The 15,033-nt window shown below is 34.9% G+C and overlaps 1 protein-coding gene across 4 annotated transcripts in view; it reads right to left on the bottom strand.

Moving 5' to 3' along the window:
- The window catches only part of LOC150092746 (proton-coupled zinc antiporter SLC30A1-like), a 296,774-nt gene that overhangs the window by 125,749 nt on the left and 155,992 nt on the right, over positions 1–15,033 (bottom strand). Inside the window, exon 1 of one of the 4 annotated variants that reach the window (XM_090414535.1) lies at positions 9,981–10,279. The exons of 2 other annotated variants lie outside the window; for them this stretch is intronic. The gene's annotated coding sequence lies outside the window, so the exon portion shown is untranslated. Of the gene's footprint in view, positions 1–6,383; positions 6,446–9,980; positions 10,280–15,033 lie in introns of those variants that run through there. One more of the 4 variants, XM_090414537.1, reaches the window with a different exon arrangement.

The raw sequence follows: 15,033 nt of genomic DNA, 5'->3' as shown, positions 1-15,033 counted from the left end.
ATATCACCCCCTTTTCTGCCTATCAACCAGTTTCTGTAACCCACAAATCTTCAAATTGTTCTCGTAAGGTTCATTCCATAGACCAGCTACCATCTTGGTCACTTGCCTCTGGATCCTCTCTACCACCTCCTCCTCCTCCTCCCCATAACCAAGTAACCCTGGCACCCAGATCTGTGCACAGTAGTCAAAATGGGGTCTTATTAACGCTTGATAAAGAGGAATAATAATTTGCTTGTCTCTGCTCGTCAAAATATTCTTCAGTAACCAAGTTATCTGATGAGCTGATTTAGACACTTTTGCTCCCTATCCACTAACACACCAAAGTCTCTGGCTTCATCAATTTCCTGGAGTACAGTTCCACCAATGTGGTATACTGCTCATAATCTTTTCAACCCAAAATGCATAACCTTACACTTTGTTACATTAACCTGACATCCATTCTCCTTAGCCCAGTCTGCTAATTTATCCAAATCATCCTGCAAAATTTTGACATCATGCATATTCACTATTGCTCTACCCAACTTGGCATTGTCAGCAAATAACTGAACAGTTCCTCTCAAATCCTTTTCTATATCGTTAATGAACAAATTAAACAGCAGTAGTCCAAGAACAGAATCCTGCAGTACACCACTAGTCACAGGACTTCTTGTGAACTCTACTCCTGACTAAACTACTCTCTGATATCTCTCCATCAACCACCCTCCTATCCATCTCACCAACCCTATATCAATCCCCATGTGCTGCAGTTTAGAATTCCATGTGGTATCCTGTCAAAGGCCTTTGCAAAGTCCAGCAGTATCGCTGTAAACCCATTACTCTTATCCAATTCAGCCATCACCGTATTATAAAACGTGAGCAAGTTACTGAGGCATGATCTACTCTTCACAAAATCATGCTGTCCCCCATACAGTATCCCATTTCCATCTATCCATTCCTGTATTTTGCTCCTGACCAACTTCTCTAATACTTTGACTACAAGTCCTGATATGCTGATCAGTCAGTAATCTGCTATGCAAGTCTAGGAACTATTTTTCCCTCTTTTCACCATCTTGGAACTAACCAAGTGTGAGACAAATGTGGCCAAAGCCACTGCTAATTCCCTAACACCTTCTTGTAAAACTTGGGCTGGTATACCATCTAATCCCATAATTAACATCAAGATTCTGTAATATGTTATGTATCTTAGTTCATTTACCTCAGTTTCCATATAAGCCTTTGCCGTAGATATTGCTACTGCAATATCTCCACCTGGATGTTATACTCTTGCAATGTGTTCACTAGTAATTCTACTATTTTGCCTGATTCTATATACCAGGGGTGTTCAACCCGTCGATCACGGACGATCTCTTGTGTATTCCTCCTTACTTACAAATTTAATTAAAACTGAAAACATAATATTCTATTTATCATTATTTTGTATTATTTTTAATTTGCTTTAAGTGTATTGCTATTGTTTATTTATTTTTCATTAAAATTGTCAAATCAGTAATTTTATTATAAGTCCAGGTAAATGAATTAATTTGGATCAGTGGAAGTCAAACAGCGAGCCAAGTGAATACGATTATAAGTAAAGTGTAAAAACTCAATTGTAGCTTAAACATTAAATATTCCAAAGCGCATAAACATCGATTTTTTTACTTAGGTTAAGTCCCATGTGAATATTGTAAAAAAATAAACTTTGTTTGTCTCGGTATAGTTTGTATTAGATGTTTTTGTAAATAACTTTTTTGAAGCTAACTGTATATACTACTTTAATAAGAATATGTAAGAGTGTTAAAAACAAAGGCAATGTTTTTGTCGCCAAAGCTGTACATGGCGGCATTAGAAAGATTGTTATTGAAACTTGTATGTATGAGAAAGGCTTGCAGGCTCTAAGTGTAAACATCTCTGAAGTCAGTCAGAAAGAGTTCAAACAACTTTCTGATGGCCGGTAACTTACAATCAAAAGAAAGCGGAGGAGAACAAAAGGTGAGCCGAACTTGAAACTTAAGATGAAAGACTCATACCGATTCTTTGGGGGTTGCCAAACTTCATGCGAGGTCTCAGAGGAGGCCTAATAAAAAGGGACTGAAGCAAGCAGAAGGGGTCCCGGTTCCAGAATTGCTGTCAGAGAGGAGGCCGCCTGCCCGGTCCAGAGTTGCCGTCAGAGAGACTGCCAGGATCCACGTTGCTTGAGAGAGGAGTTTCCTGCTTCTAGAAAGGAGCTTCTAGGTTCGAGACGTCGCTAAAGAGACTACTTCTAGGCTGCAGACAAGGTTTCAAATTGCCGAAAGGAAGAGTTCCAATTGCCGGAGAAAAGTTTCCAGGCCAGGTTAATATCAGATATTCACCAGTGTGTTGCATTTTCATTACAATTTGATGAATCAAACGACTTCACTGATATTGCTCAGTTAATGGTATTTATTCGCATGGCATTTCAAGATTATTCAAGTAAAGAAGAACATTTGAAAATTATACCATTATTGGGAAGGACTAGGGGAGAAGACATTTTTTCGGTATTTGATAAATTTGTGAAACAACACAAACCTCCGCTTTTTAAACTTGTGTCTATTACTACTGATGGTGCTTCTGCAATGATAGGTAATAAATCGGGCTTCATTTCATTATGTAAAAACGATGACAAATATCCAGATTTTTAAAGTACCACTGTATTATTCACCAAGTACCGTGTAGTAAAAGATTAAACACAAAAAATGTTTTGGATATTACATTTAAAATTGTAAATTCTGTTTGAAGAAAAGCCCCGCAATGGCAGTTATTTAAATTACAGGCATTATGAAGAAACATTATTGTACAACAGATGACAGGGAACTTCTGTTGTACAATAATGTTTGCTGGCTCAGCAGAAGTCAATTTTTAGAAAGATTTCTTGTATTAATAAATGATATAAAAATTTTTCTTGATGAAAAAGGAGATATTTATCCACAATTGAATGATAAAAGATGGTTGTTACACTTATCATTTTTAGTAGATTTCTGTACGAAATTAAGCAATTTAAATTTAGAGTTATAAGATAGAGATAAAAATTTAATTGCTTAATTTCGTACAGAAATTAAGCAATTAAATTACTTTTATTAATGAAAAATATAAATGACTGCAAATTTAGATCTCCCATATTTATTAAAATTTTTTGAACAAAATCAAGAAATGCTTCGCTATGATTTAAAAGAATTTATTCGTGAAATAGAATTAGTTGAGGAAGAAATAAATTCAAGATTTAAAGATTTTAATAAAACTGAAATGATTGTATCTTTTATCAATAATCCATTTCAAGAAAACTTGAACATCACAGAAATTACAAATAAAATTAGTGGGCTGTTTGATATAAACCAAGCTGAAGTAGAACTTGAGATAATAAACATTCAGAATAGTTTACATTTAAAATCAATAAACAATGAAGTAATTTGGAAGTATGCACTTTCAATTCCCAATATTAACTGATATTGCGTGAAAAATTCTGTCGTGTTTCGGATTGACATACTTGTCAGAATCCGCTTTTTCAAATATGACCGTCATAAAGAAACCAAATTACAAATGATCATTTGGATGATTGTCTGTGATTGGCCACTTCATATCAACTTAACTATGAAAATATTGCAAGATCCAAACAATGGCAAATTTCATATTAACTTTTTTTCTTTTAATCAACCAGCATTTCCTGTAACTTGTGAGTTTGTAATCAATCTGTTGTTTTCCAAACTTTGGTTTTCCAAAATAGAGAAATAAATATTTTATTCCAATATATTTGGATTTTTTTGTTGTATTAAAATTAAAATATTTGTTGTATTAAAATAATTAAAAGTGATAAATAAATTTTTAAATACACAAAGTTTTTAGTTGTGTATTTTTTTTAGTTGTTTATATGTGCATAATCAGATATCAGGTTGGGGGAACGTGTTCTATATAAGAGAGTAGATTGCCAAATAACTTTTTATAGAAAAGTAGCTCGCGTAGTAAAAAAAGGTTGAACACCACTGCTATATACTATAGGCATAGGGCTCATCACATCCTGGAATCATGGTTGCAAAATCCAAGAATACCATGGACATTATGGGCACTTACGGACCCATTAAGAACAATAGAAGAAGTTTGTATAGATGAGTAGCGCTAACAATTCAATGTCAGAAAGTGAAAGATTTTGAAATTTGGAAGGCAGGGATGTGATGTATTAAGAATGATGATAGACAAGGATCTGAAATTTAGAAACCCACTGCAGGATCACAATGCAATGGATTATGGTAATGATGAGGTTAATACATAAAGATGTTATGGTTCACAAGACTTTGATCAGGTCACATGGACTGTGTGCAAATTTGATCACCTGATTTTGAAGGAGGTGAAATTTTGGGAAGGTTCAAGAGAAAAGTGACGTGTCAGGTCTCTGAACTTTGGGTATGAGAACAGATCGAGAGAAAGACATCTGCAGCATCTAATAAATAGGAGGAGTGATGGAAAGGGGTTTATTCCAGACTAATGGAGAAGAATTCTTCATAGAGAATAAAAAGAAGATCCAGCTATCCCTAAAAGTATGATTGGGTGAGTGAGGCAGTGAAAGAGCAGGTTGCCTAGTGAGTGATGAGTGGAGTACAATGCATTGCCTGAGTGCATCATAAGTGCCAAAACAATGAATGAGTATGAGATAGAGTTTGATTATCAAACCTTGATAATGAGTATTTCCCATAACGAGTCTTGACTCCATGAAAGTTTGGTAATAAATATAATAATTAAAAAAGGTTATCATAAATTACAGTAGCAAAAACTATTAAGAATGTAATATTTTAATAGTTTTAAATTGTTCTTCATAGCAATTTCAATTATAATCAACATTTTCCATGGATCCAAACTTGATTTGAAAAATAAAAACTATCCTTTAAATGCTCAAACAAAACTTTAAATAAAAACTTTACTTGTCTATTGGATGAATATATTTTTTTAAAAAAACCTTCAAATAATTAAGAAACAATGACAAAATATATTACATTATACTTGACAAGAAATTATGTTTTTTTTTTCCCCAATAAGCATGAGCAAGCAAAAGTTTGCACATGAAGTATGTTCATGACTAAGTGCTTGTGTATTTGATGTGGAAATGTTCCACATCAAATTGCCTCAGCATCTCTTAATGCAGAGCACACACTTCCTTTCAGACTTATATGCTGCCATGCATCTTGAGAAGAGTCACAGTGACCAAAGCAATTTTGTTTTGACCAATGTCTCATCAAGATGCTAAACCTGTGGGGATACTGAGAGCCAAATCAATGACAGAAGTCATTTCTATATACAAGTAGAATAGTGCTCAATCACCATATTATTACAATACTCTATGAATGAGAAATAACTGTAGCAAGTTTCTGATGAGCGTGTATCATTTGTAGCAAGTTATTTATTTATTATTATTTTTTTGCTGGTCAGAAAGTAAATTACACTTGACAAGAAATTATATGTTTTCATCTTTACCCAAGTATGAGTAAACAAAAGTTTGCATGTGAAGTAGCTTCATGACTGTGCTGAAAACAGAAATATAATTTCATGTCAAGTGTTTCTTTCTGAAAAGTGTTTTATTTTATTTAAAAATAAATAAATAAATAAATAAAATAAAAAACTTGCCATAATTCTCTCTCATCCAAAGTATTGTAATAATATGATGTTACCTCATTATGTTACGTATCTATGAAATATAACATATGCCATGGATTTTTGGCTAGTACCCACTGATGAGACTTCAACAAAGGTTGAAATAATTAGTCAATGACAACTTTTTTTTAAAAGTTGTTCAAAGGGTATACTTATACTTACCCAAATAATACAGCTGGTTCATGCTGGCCACTGATTTCATCATGCTCACAGGCTTTGTCTGCTGCTTAGCATAGTGCTGTCTAGCAGAATTAAAGTAGAGAGAGCATCTTGGAATGATCCAGGTTCAAAGTCAGGAATCTTTTTAGGAACCTTAGTGGCTTCTGAACAAATTGTTCCACCTACATAAAGGTTGAAACCACTCTGAGAGAAACTTTTTCCATAATGTCAGAATGTGCTGTGAATGCACAGAGTGGATTTCAAGGTTTAATATGATAGATATGTTGCTAGTTTGTGGACCTCTCATGATGAGTCTACTGACTCCATGGAAGTCACCATAATAATAATAATAATAATAATAATAATAATATATGGCATTTCACATTCAAAAAGAGGCATGCTGTGAATTATGGGATACTGGCAATCCGATGTGAAATGAAATCAACTACGTCTATATAAAAGTAGCACATTCACATGCAAAGTTTTGTTTGCTCATTCTTTTGGTAGAGAATAAGAAGAATATAATTTCTTGTCAAATACAATTTACTTTCTAACTCAGCAAAAAAAGAAAGAAAGAAAGAAAGACTTACTATAAAATATATTAAATCTCATACTTGGACAAAAAATGGGCTAAAATAAATATAAAAAATCATTCACATAAATTTTAGTAATTATATACAGTCCCCCCCCCCCCGCCACACACACACACAAGTTATTTGAAACATTTAAAAGTTTAATAACCAGATATGTTTTGAAAAACAAAAAAAAAATCTAGTTTTTCTTTTTATGATACCCAGATTTACATAAAATGTACATATGGATAGATATTAATATTATTATTCGTGATACCTCCAAGGAGTCCGAAGACTCATCGTGGGAGGACACCTATTATACAACTGTCTCCACCACTACACTGAACCTCTACTACCACCTCCATCAATGCCATCTACTGCCCACCACCACCACAACTAGTATTTTTTGTCTGTAAATTGCATGTGTTCTGAAGGGCCGATCATAAAGATTCCTCCTGTCACGACGAGAATCGAACTTAGGTCTATTCCAATCAAAGAGCGATTATATATAACAATTCTGTATATCAACAAACATGTGTCATAATACATGTGTAATGTATTGCTTTGCAAATCAGCTTATATGCAGTCAATGTACTTATCAGTTGCTGAAAACATATTTCACCCATTCACCTGCTGATTTCAACTCTCAAATGTAGACCATACTCTTATTCAACTTCCAAAGATGGCATCTAATTCTTCTCCTCCTACTACAGGATTGATATAGCAGAGGTTTTGAAAAAACTCTGCTTTATATAAGTCCCTCATTAACATGTATGTTTCTATAATAATCTCCTGTTCATTTTCCATCTAACCCCACAGCCCTCGATAATCCACCTAGTGAACTTTGTATAATTCTGACATGACATCTGTTAATTTTCCCTACACCTTCTCCTTTCTCTCTCTCTGAAATTCAGGTGAACAAATCTGTTCACAATAGTCCAAATGTGATTGGAAAAAGAACTTAAAGAGAAATAGCACCTTCTTATCCTAACTACTGGTGTCTTCTAACACAGTAGTTATCCTTACCATTTCCTTAACCACCATTGCAATAATATTCAATTTCATTTTCTGTCTATCATTAGTTCTTGAACCTCTTGATCACTATATACTACATATGTTCACAAACTGAATACTTATTAAAGGATTCTCAATCAGAAAATTTAAGCAAAATACTTTTAACATTGTTTACACATTTTACCATTTGCTTCCTTGGCTGGCTGAGTGGATAACATACATCTAAACTTAGTATCAATGGATTTCAATTCTGCTGCAGCATCAATGTTTGCAAGCCTTCAGGGATAAATTTCATCACTAGGTATAAGACCACTGCAACCTGGCTTAAAGGAAGTCTGAAGGAAGCATAAATAAAGACCTTGTTTGTTCTCTAAAGCACAATTTCCTGCTTTATCCAACCCTTAACCATCCAAAGTACTAATGTGCTATAGGTTTTCAAACTTTTCATAAAATGGAGTTGAAATTTAAAAAAAAAAAAAAAAAAAAAAAAAAAAAAAAAAAAAAAAAAAAAAAAAATCAAGGGCATTGTAGTCAAAATCACAGTCCTGCTCGACTGCCAAATGCTCTGCATCTAAGGGATGAGTGCGATGATGCTTGCAACAAGCTAGCTATTATTATTTTTAAAACAGATAGGATTAACTGTCATAAGAATTAAATAGGTTTCTAAGAGGCCAAGTGAAGCCAAATGAAGTCTAACACATAAAGGGAAGATGGGATTACTTAAATATAAAGAGCTAATAAGCTTCATTTCGGCAATGAAAACATTACTTAAATTAAGGGGATATCTTTGAGTTTCTTATTCGGTTTTAAAACTATGTGGGATTTAATATCCCCTTAATTTAAGTAAAAGGAAGATGGGATTTTTTTCCCTACCTGTCTCCATATAGTTATCTATGGAAAGAATACACATGTGAACAAACAACCAAAAAAAATGCAGCTGATGATTTAGCTTGCAAAATGAAGCATACAATAATGGAAAATTAAAATAAATATTTCCATATTATGCAACACAAGCAAAGAGCTAAATGGAGGAGGTGGGGGGGTGCTGCTATGTGACAGTTACACATGACTGCAAACAGAAATCAATTTAGTATATTATTAATACATAGTAATTATCTTCCAAAACAAATTATCAAAATATATTAAAATGCATTGTTTTTGCAATTCAAAACAATCAAGTGACACAAATGTAAATACAGTAATGGCATAGTAGTAGCCAATAGTAGACACTGATGTTCTACAAATATTGTGTGCATGTGTATGTAGCAGTGGGAGGTATACAGGATTTCTTACAGGGAAACATGGGATCTGATTTTCCTAATGAAGGATGAGAAGAAATAGAGTTTTAGAAATTAGTGTTTCTACTATATATTACCTACCAACAGGATATTAACTCATAATAAAAACTCAATACAATGACATAATTAATAAAAATGACTGCCACAAATCATCACTGTAGTAATTGATATTTCAGTGAAGAAAGTGATAACAGTGTCTTAAGTACAGATTTAAATCTTTTGGATTAATTCACCTTTCCCAAATACCCCAGGATATGCCATTGACATAGATATCAGTTACATATGGTGGAATGATATGGATTATGCACTGAACACCTTGTGATAAAACTAAAGCTATTACTACTACTACACCATAACTTCTGCATTTTATGCAGATCTTTCATAATTTCAAGAAATCTGTGTGCAAGACCAACAACTGCTGTTTTCATCAGCATGTAGCTAGGAACTCTCCATTCATTGTCCATCACAAAAGCATTTTAATACAATGGTCCTTTTAAATAAAGTGTATAAAAAAATAGCATTTTGTTTCTGAGGTTCTGTACATTACTTGTTACAGTTTTAACAGTATAGCAAATCACATCTTAAGAATTTCATTGATACTAAATATCAAACTTAGAGAATAATACAGAAATGAAGAGTGAAAGATGAGTAATTACATCAAGGATTTTCACAGATGGGTTACTGCTGTCAATCACGAGCAATGAATTCTTTCATTAGATTAACAAATACTGTGGGGACAGAAATGGAAAGGGAACTTACCTTTTACTCAAACCGTTTTCTACACAGAAGCTCTTTAAAAGCTGGATTAAAATGAGGCCTGAGATATGATTAATGATCTGGTCCAAAGTAAAACCCCATTATGAGAAGGCAGTATATGAGAAATGCTTCTAGAAACATTCTTTTGCACATGTTTAACTTTTAATATAGACTTATTTGGATGATGTTCATGTATGGGTGTTGTATGTGGTATATTTAAACTAAAATTTTATTCAATTTATATATTAAAAAAAAAGTTTTCATTAATAAAACTGAAGAGAGAGAGAGATCTTGGCAAGTGCAAGAAATTAATGGGAAACTAAGAACTGCTATTAATTATTACTACAGCAGCTCATCACCATTAGGCTAATTTTCACTGATTTCAAGGGAGTAAAGTGACCACGTCAATTTAACACCTGATATGCCACTTGTTACTATTTCTCTCGTGATATGGAGCTTAATATGATTATCAAAACCCCATATGCTATACTGATAAATGCATCCAAAATATATCCACTTTTTCTGTTTAGTAAAGGGAGAAACATACCTTTTCTTTTTCTTTTTTATTTATTTTTTTATACACTCTTCAACTTTACGACTTGCAAATCACTGCCTGCAGTGTGCATACTGGACAATAGTAGGACATGCTTCGCTGAATCGAATAACCTGGCCGCAACGTACTGTTTATCGCTACCTGATGCCACAATTGGAGAGCATGTGTGCTCTGCCGAACCACATACAATAATAATTCATTATTATCTTAAAACGTTGGTTTTTAAACGGTATACTGGAACTTCAATACATTCCCTACTTTGAAACAGCGTTTTGCACACCTCACACAGCTTGCGCACAGCACGGTACCACATGTTAAGTATTAACAATTGGATTTGATATTTTGCACTCGTGCGCTGAAAAGTGCTTAGCGCAATTTTGTATCATTACATTTCGTGGGAGAAAAGCTTGTGCGCGAACAGAATCGTATTCAACATGCAGTGAAAACATTCTGACTAGCACAGTAAGTACAATGCGATGTCAAGTCCCGTGCACTATCTTCAGGTCGTGCGAGGCTTTCGCGATAGGGATATCATCACGATGATGGTAGGCTGAAGTAATAATAAACAAATTATAAAATACCAACACTGGTATTTCTTTATTTATTTCTTCTTGTTTTTTTTTTCCTTGTGTGTTATTTGAAATGAAAATAGAAACTTATTACAAGGTTTTTAATACGTGTATATATTTTCATTTTATGGCTATTGCCCTTTCGAATGACAACTAGTGTTGAATCAAACGGTAGCAGTTACTTTCCGAAAACTAATGTAATCGAACAAAAACAGTTTAGTTCGAATCAAATCCGTAGCCACTCACAGAAAGTTACCGGGTGGAAAACGATAGTTAATAATCACACGGAGATCCTACCGGTAGCTAGTTCTGGACTGGGAAAAAGGATTTATGCTGATGGCTAGCTAGGGATTTATGAAATGGATCTTTAAATGATAATTCATTTACGTTGGAGTGAACAAGCATTTGGTCACCAAAAAGAGAATTACGGTTGCTTCTGAAAGTTATTTTCGATAAGTGAACTACAAGAAGGATTTCATTTATGCCCGCAGGCTAGATGGTTAGTTTGATTCATTCTTGCAGGTCGGATGCTGATTTGGATAGAAATTTACTTAAAATGAAAAATACAGTTATGTACGCCTACTATGCAGCGACTGATAGAAAAACAGATGAGCCTGCTGACTCCATGGAGGGAGTAATAATAATAATATAACATACTCCACCCCTTTTTACACAGAAGTTATGAACCATTAATGGGCTGACTGGTAATTTCTGTAATAATATGCAATTTAAAAAACAGTTTTCCTACAAAATATCAAATTCATGTGATATTTTTATGAAGAGGGATGATACCGAACCTTCTGTTACATGGAGTAAATAACTGCCATGGTATACCTGAAATGTCATTTTATCGTCCTTAATTTGGAATTATTGTGCCAGAGTGCTTTCCTTTTGACAGAATGACGAGGTTTATTAAAAGCATTGACCGAGTATTTTTTTTTTTTTAAGGTTCAGACTCGAATTTATGGAGTGTGTGGATCTGTTGTATTTGCACGTTATAAAGAATCAGTAGCCGTTCTTGAAGCCATTACTATTTTTATGGCTAATTTAAAGAACACCCCGTTCTGGGTAAGGTTATTTGTGTGGGGGGGGGGGGGCACAGAGGAAAACCAGTCACTCTGTGCTTCATTATTGCTACGACAAATCTAATAGCGCACCCACTTTCCATGCGAGAAGGAGATTCGATTTCCACTTTACACTATGATTCCCAAAGTGTCCGGACAGCAACTGTTTGTATTTCCCATCGCTACAACGTTGCTGTCAATACGAGGTCTGGCCTCCTTTCACTACTATTATAACCATTACCCTACGGCAGTGATGGCGAACATTTTTACCCAGGTGTGTCAAACTTTTTTTTTTTTTTTTTAAATATTGACGTTGTTGATGTGCCACTTGCATATATGCATTATAAATGTAACTACATAATCATAGATGGTGACTTATATATATCATATTAGGCTATTTATTTAATAGGACATTGATATAAAATCTATGAATTCATATTATACAATTAATTTAATAAACTGAAATTACAAACTTACATTACATTTAATGACTCTTCTGTTGCTGAGTACTGGTAGAAAGTTCTTTCAATGAACAAACCTACCTTCGCCTTAATTGAGAGCGATCTTACACGATTTATCGCAGTTTTTTCATCAGAATACCAGTATTTTTCAACATCCAAGGTGTGTCACCTGAAACCCTCAAGTGTGTCAGTGCTGACACGCGTCATAGGTTCGCCATCACTGCCCTACGGGGTAGGCTCTCCACTAAGTTCTGGTAAATTGCTGCTGGAATTCATTTCCATTCCTCCTGAAGTATGGCGAACAGCTGACGAGCGTTAGCTTAGCGAGTAGGTCTGGCATTCAACTTTCATTCCAACTCATCCCAAAGATATTTAATAGGATTGAGGTCGGGGTTTTGGGCTGGACAGTTTGGTTCTTTCACCTTCATGTCTGAAAACCATGGAGAGGTGTGTGTGTGTGTTAGGGGGGGGGGGAGGTCCCTTCTTTGTCAGCAGGTGCGTTATCGTGCTGATACAGGAAAGGACTTATTCCAAACTGTTGCCATACTGTGGGAAGAATGGAATTGTCCAAAATGTCATGGTAGGCATCAACATTTAAAGATCCGAACACAGAAACCGATGGGCCGTCCAAATCCTGAAAAACAACCTCAGACCATTGTGCTACTGCCTCCAAATGTCACGGTCGATACAAGACATTCTGTAAGTATCATTCACCAGGCATCCGCAAGTTCAGGCACGTCTATCGGATTGCAAGATCGTCTACCGCGATTCATTGCCTCACATGATTCAATGCTCCATTGATCCACAGTCCAATGACAGTGTTGTTTGCACCATCCACCGACGCCGGGAATTGGCAGGTGTAATCAAGGGTTTGTGAGTCCTGACGATTTACTGACAACAAGCTTAAGACTTCGCCGGTCCCAATTTGTCAGTTTCTTTGGCCTACCAGTTCAGGGGAGGGGGTTTGGTGATTCCATCACGTTTCCACTTCACGATAATCTCGCTGACAGTAGACCAGGGTATGTGCAATGTTGGAGAAATCTCTCGGACCAAATGACCGAATTCGTGGGCTACGACTATTATTATTATCATCATCATACCACGTTCGAACGGACTCAACTTTGTTCGTCCACTCATCATGGCGTCAAAGAATGGCTGCACTGTTAATGCCCACGTGCCTATGCTTATATGGTGTTGCGGACGTGTATCTGTCATACGGGCGCGTCAACGTAGAGTTATGGGGGGTGTCCAGACACTTTTGCCAATATAGTGTATATAAAGACTACAGAGGCTATCTTTTTTTTTTTTTTTTTGTGGTACAAAAATGGTATGATTCATTGTGGTGTACTATATCAATTTATCTTTCAACGATGACAACTGTTAAGAATGACAAGTCCAATTACTATCATATAATCATAATTTAGTAGCATTTTCATGCTATTTGATTGTGTGATTCGATACGGTGTGTTTTATCAATTTTATCCAACATTATCAGCTGTTAATTTTTAAAACATGTAGAATAGAGATATCCAACAGATATACACTTCAGATTCTTATCTTTCATTTAAAGGCTCATGGGAAGACATTCAAAATTAAAGATGACTTTAAAATTTTAAATAAGCTATTATAATAAGAAAAAATATTTATTGCTTTCTTACAATCTGATCGTTAACAATATCGATTTTTTAATAAGAAAAAAATAGCAAAACAATTTTATGGAATTCACTACGAGTAGATTTACATTAACTTAATAAATAACCAGGCTTTAATTTGCAGGCGTTTTTATTAAACTATCTGCTTCTCCGATATGTTTCGCTGTCTATATGGTTGAGAGCATGTTCAGGAAGTTATGTTACATAACTAAACAACAAAAAAAAAATCAAACGTTTCCCAACAGTCGTTATTTTAATAAATTGAAGAAGACTCGAATGATAGTTTAATCCCGTGTGTCATTAGACATATCATGTTCTAATGATACACAATGAATCATACATTTTAATAAGAAAAAAATAGCAAAACAATTTTATGGAATTCACTACGAGTAGATTTACATTAACTTAATAAATAACCAGGCTTTAATTTGCAGGCGTTTTTATTAAACTATCTGCTTCTCCGACATGTTTCGCTGTCTATATGGTTGAGAGCATGTTCAGGAAGTTATGTTACATAACTAAACAACAAAAAAAAAATCAAACGTTTCCCAACAGTCGTTATTTTAATAAATTGAAGAAGACTCGAATGATAGTTTAATCCCGTGTGTCATTAGACATATCATGTTCTAATGATACACGTGCGCAGGCAATACATTGTTACGCAACCCCTTTATGTGATTGCTGGCATAGAAGAGATCTTGATGTTACGCACAGAGTCGACTCTACCGACAGTGCAAAACGTGCATTTGCACTGGATGATCCTGGTTACACATATTATTATTATTATTACGTGTACCTCCAGGGAGTCTAAGGACTCATCCTGGGAAGCCACTACTAATTAATTCTCCTACTACGACACTACTCCCATCAACGCCATCTACCACCCACCCACCCATCACCATCAACAGTATTTTTTGTCTGTAAATTGCGTGTGTTCTGAAGGGCGATTTGTCTGTACGTGGCATGAAAAACCCGAGTTTCCGGGAGGGAAAAAACCTGCTATCTCCGTATGAGATTGGCAAACTCCCCTTCAATTAAAAAAGCCCATATAAGGAATTCTTACGAAAGAATCGAACCCAGGTCTTTTCCAATCGAATGGCACAATGTTCCGCTGTTCTTCTAATTGCGCTACGGAGGCATCTAAATTAACTCGCTGAATTACTTCATTGCGGAAGACATGATGATACAGATGAACAATAAATATTAATTAATAACTTCCAAATGTCGTGAAGGAGATCAGTCCTTGGTATCGAATGTACCTTTTGAGCGAATGACCTCAGAAGACTTCTTGAAGAATCTAA

Source organism: Typopeltis vanoorti, chromosome 25 (assembly GCF_054136105.1).
Source record: "Typopeltis vanoorti isolate ZY-2024b chromosome 25, IOZ_Tvanoo_1.0, whole genome shotgun sequence".
Classification (NCBI taxonomy): Eukaryota; Metazoa; Arthropoda; class Arachnida; order Uropygi; family Thelyphonidae; genus Typopeltis; species Typopeltis vanoorti.
This window is presented reverse-complemented; position numbering and strand designations above follow the sequence as displayed.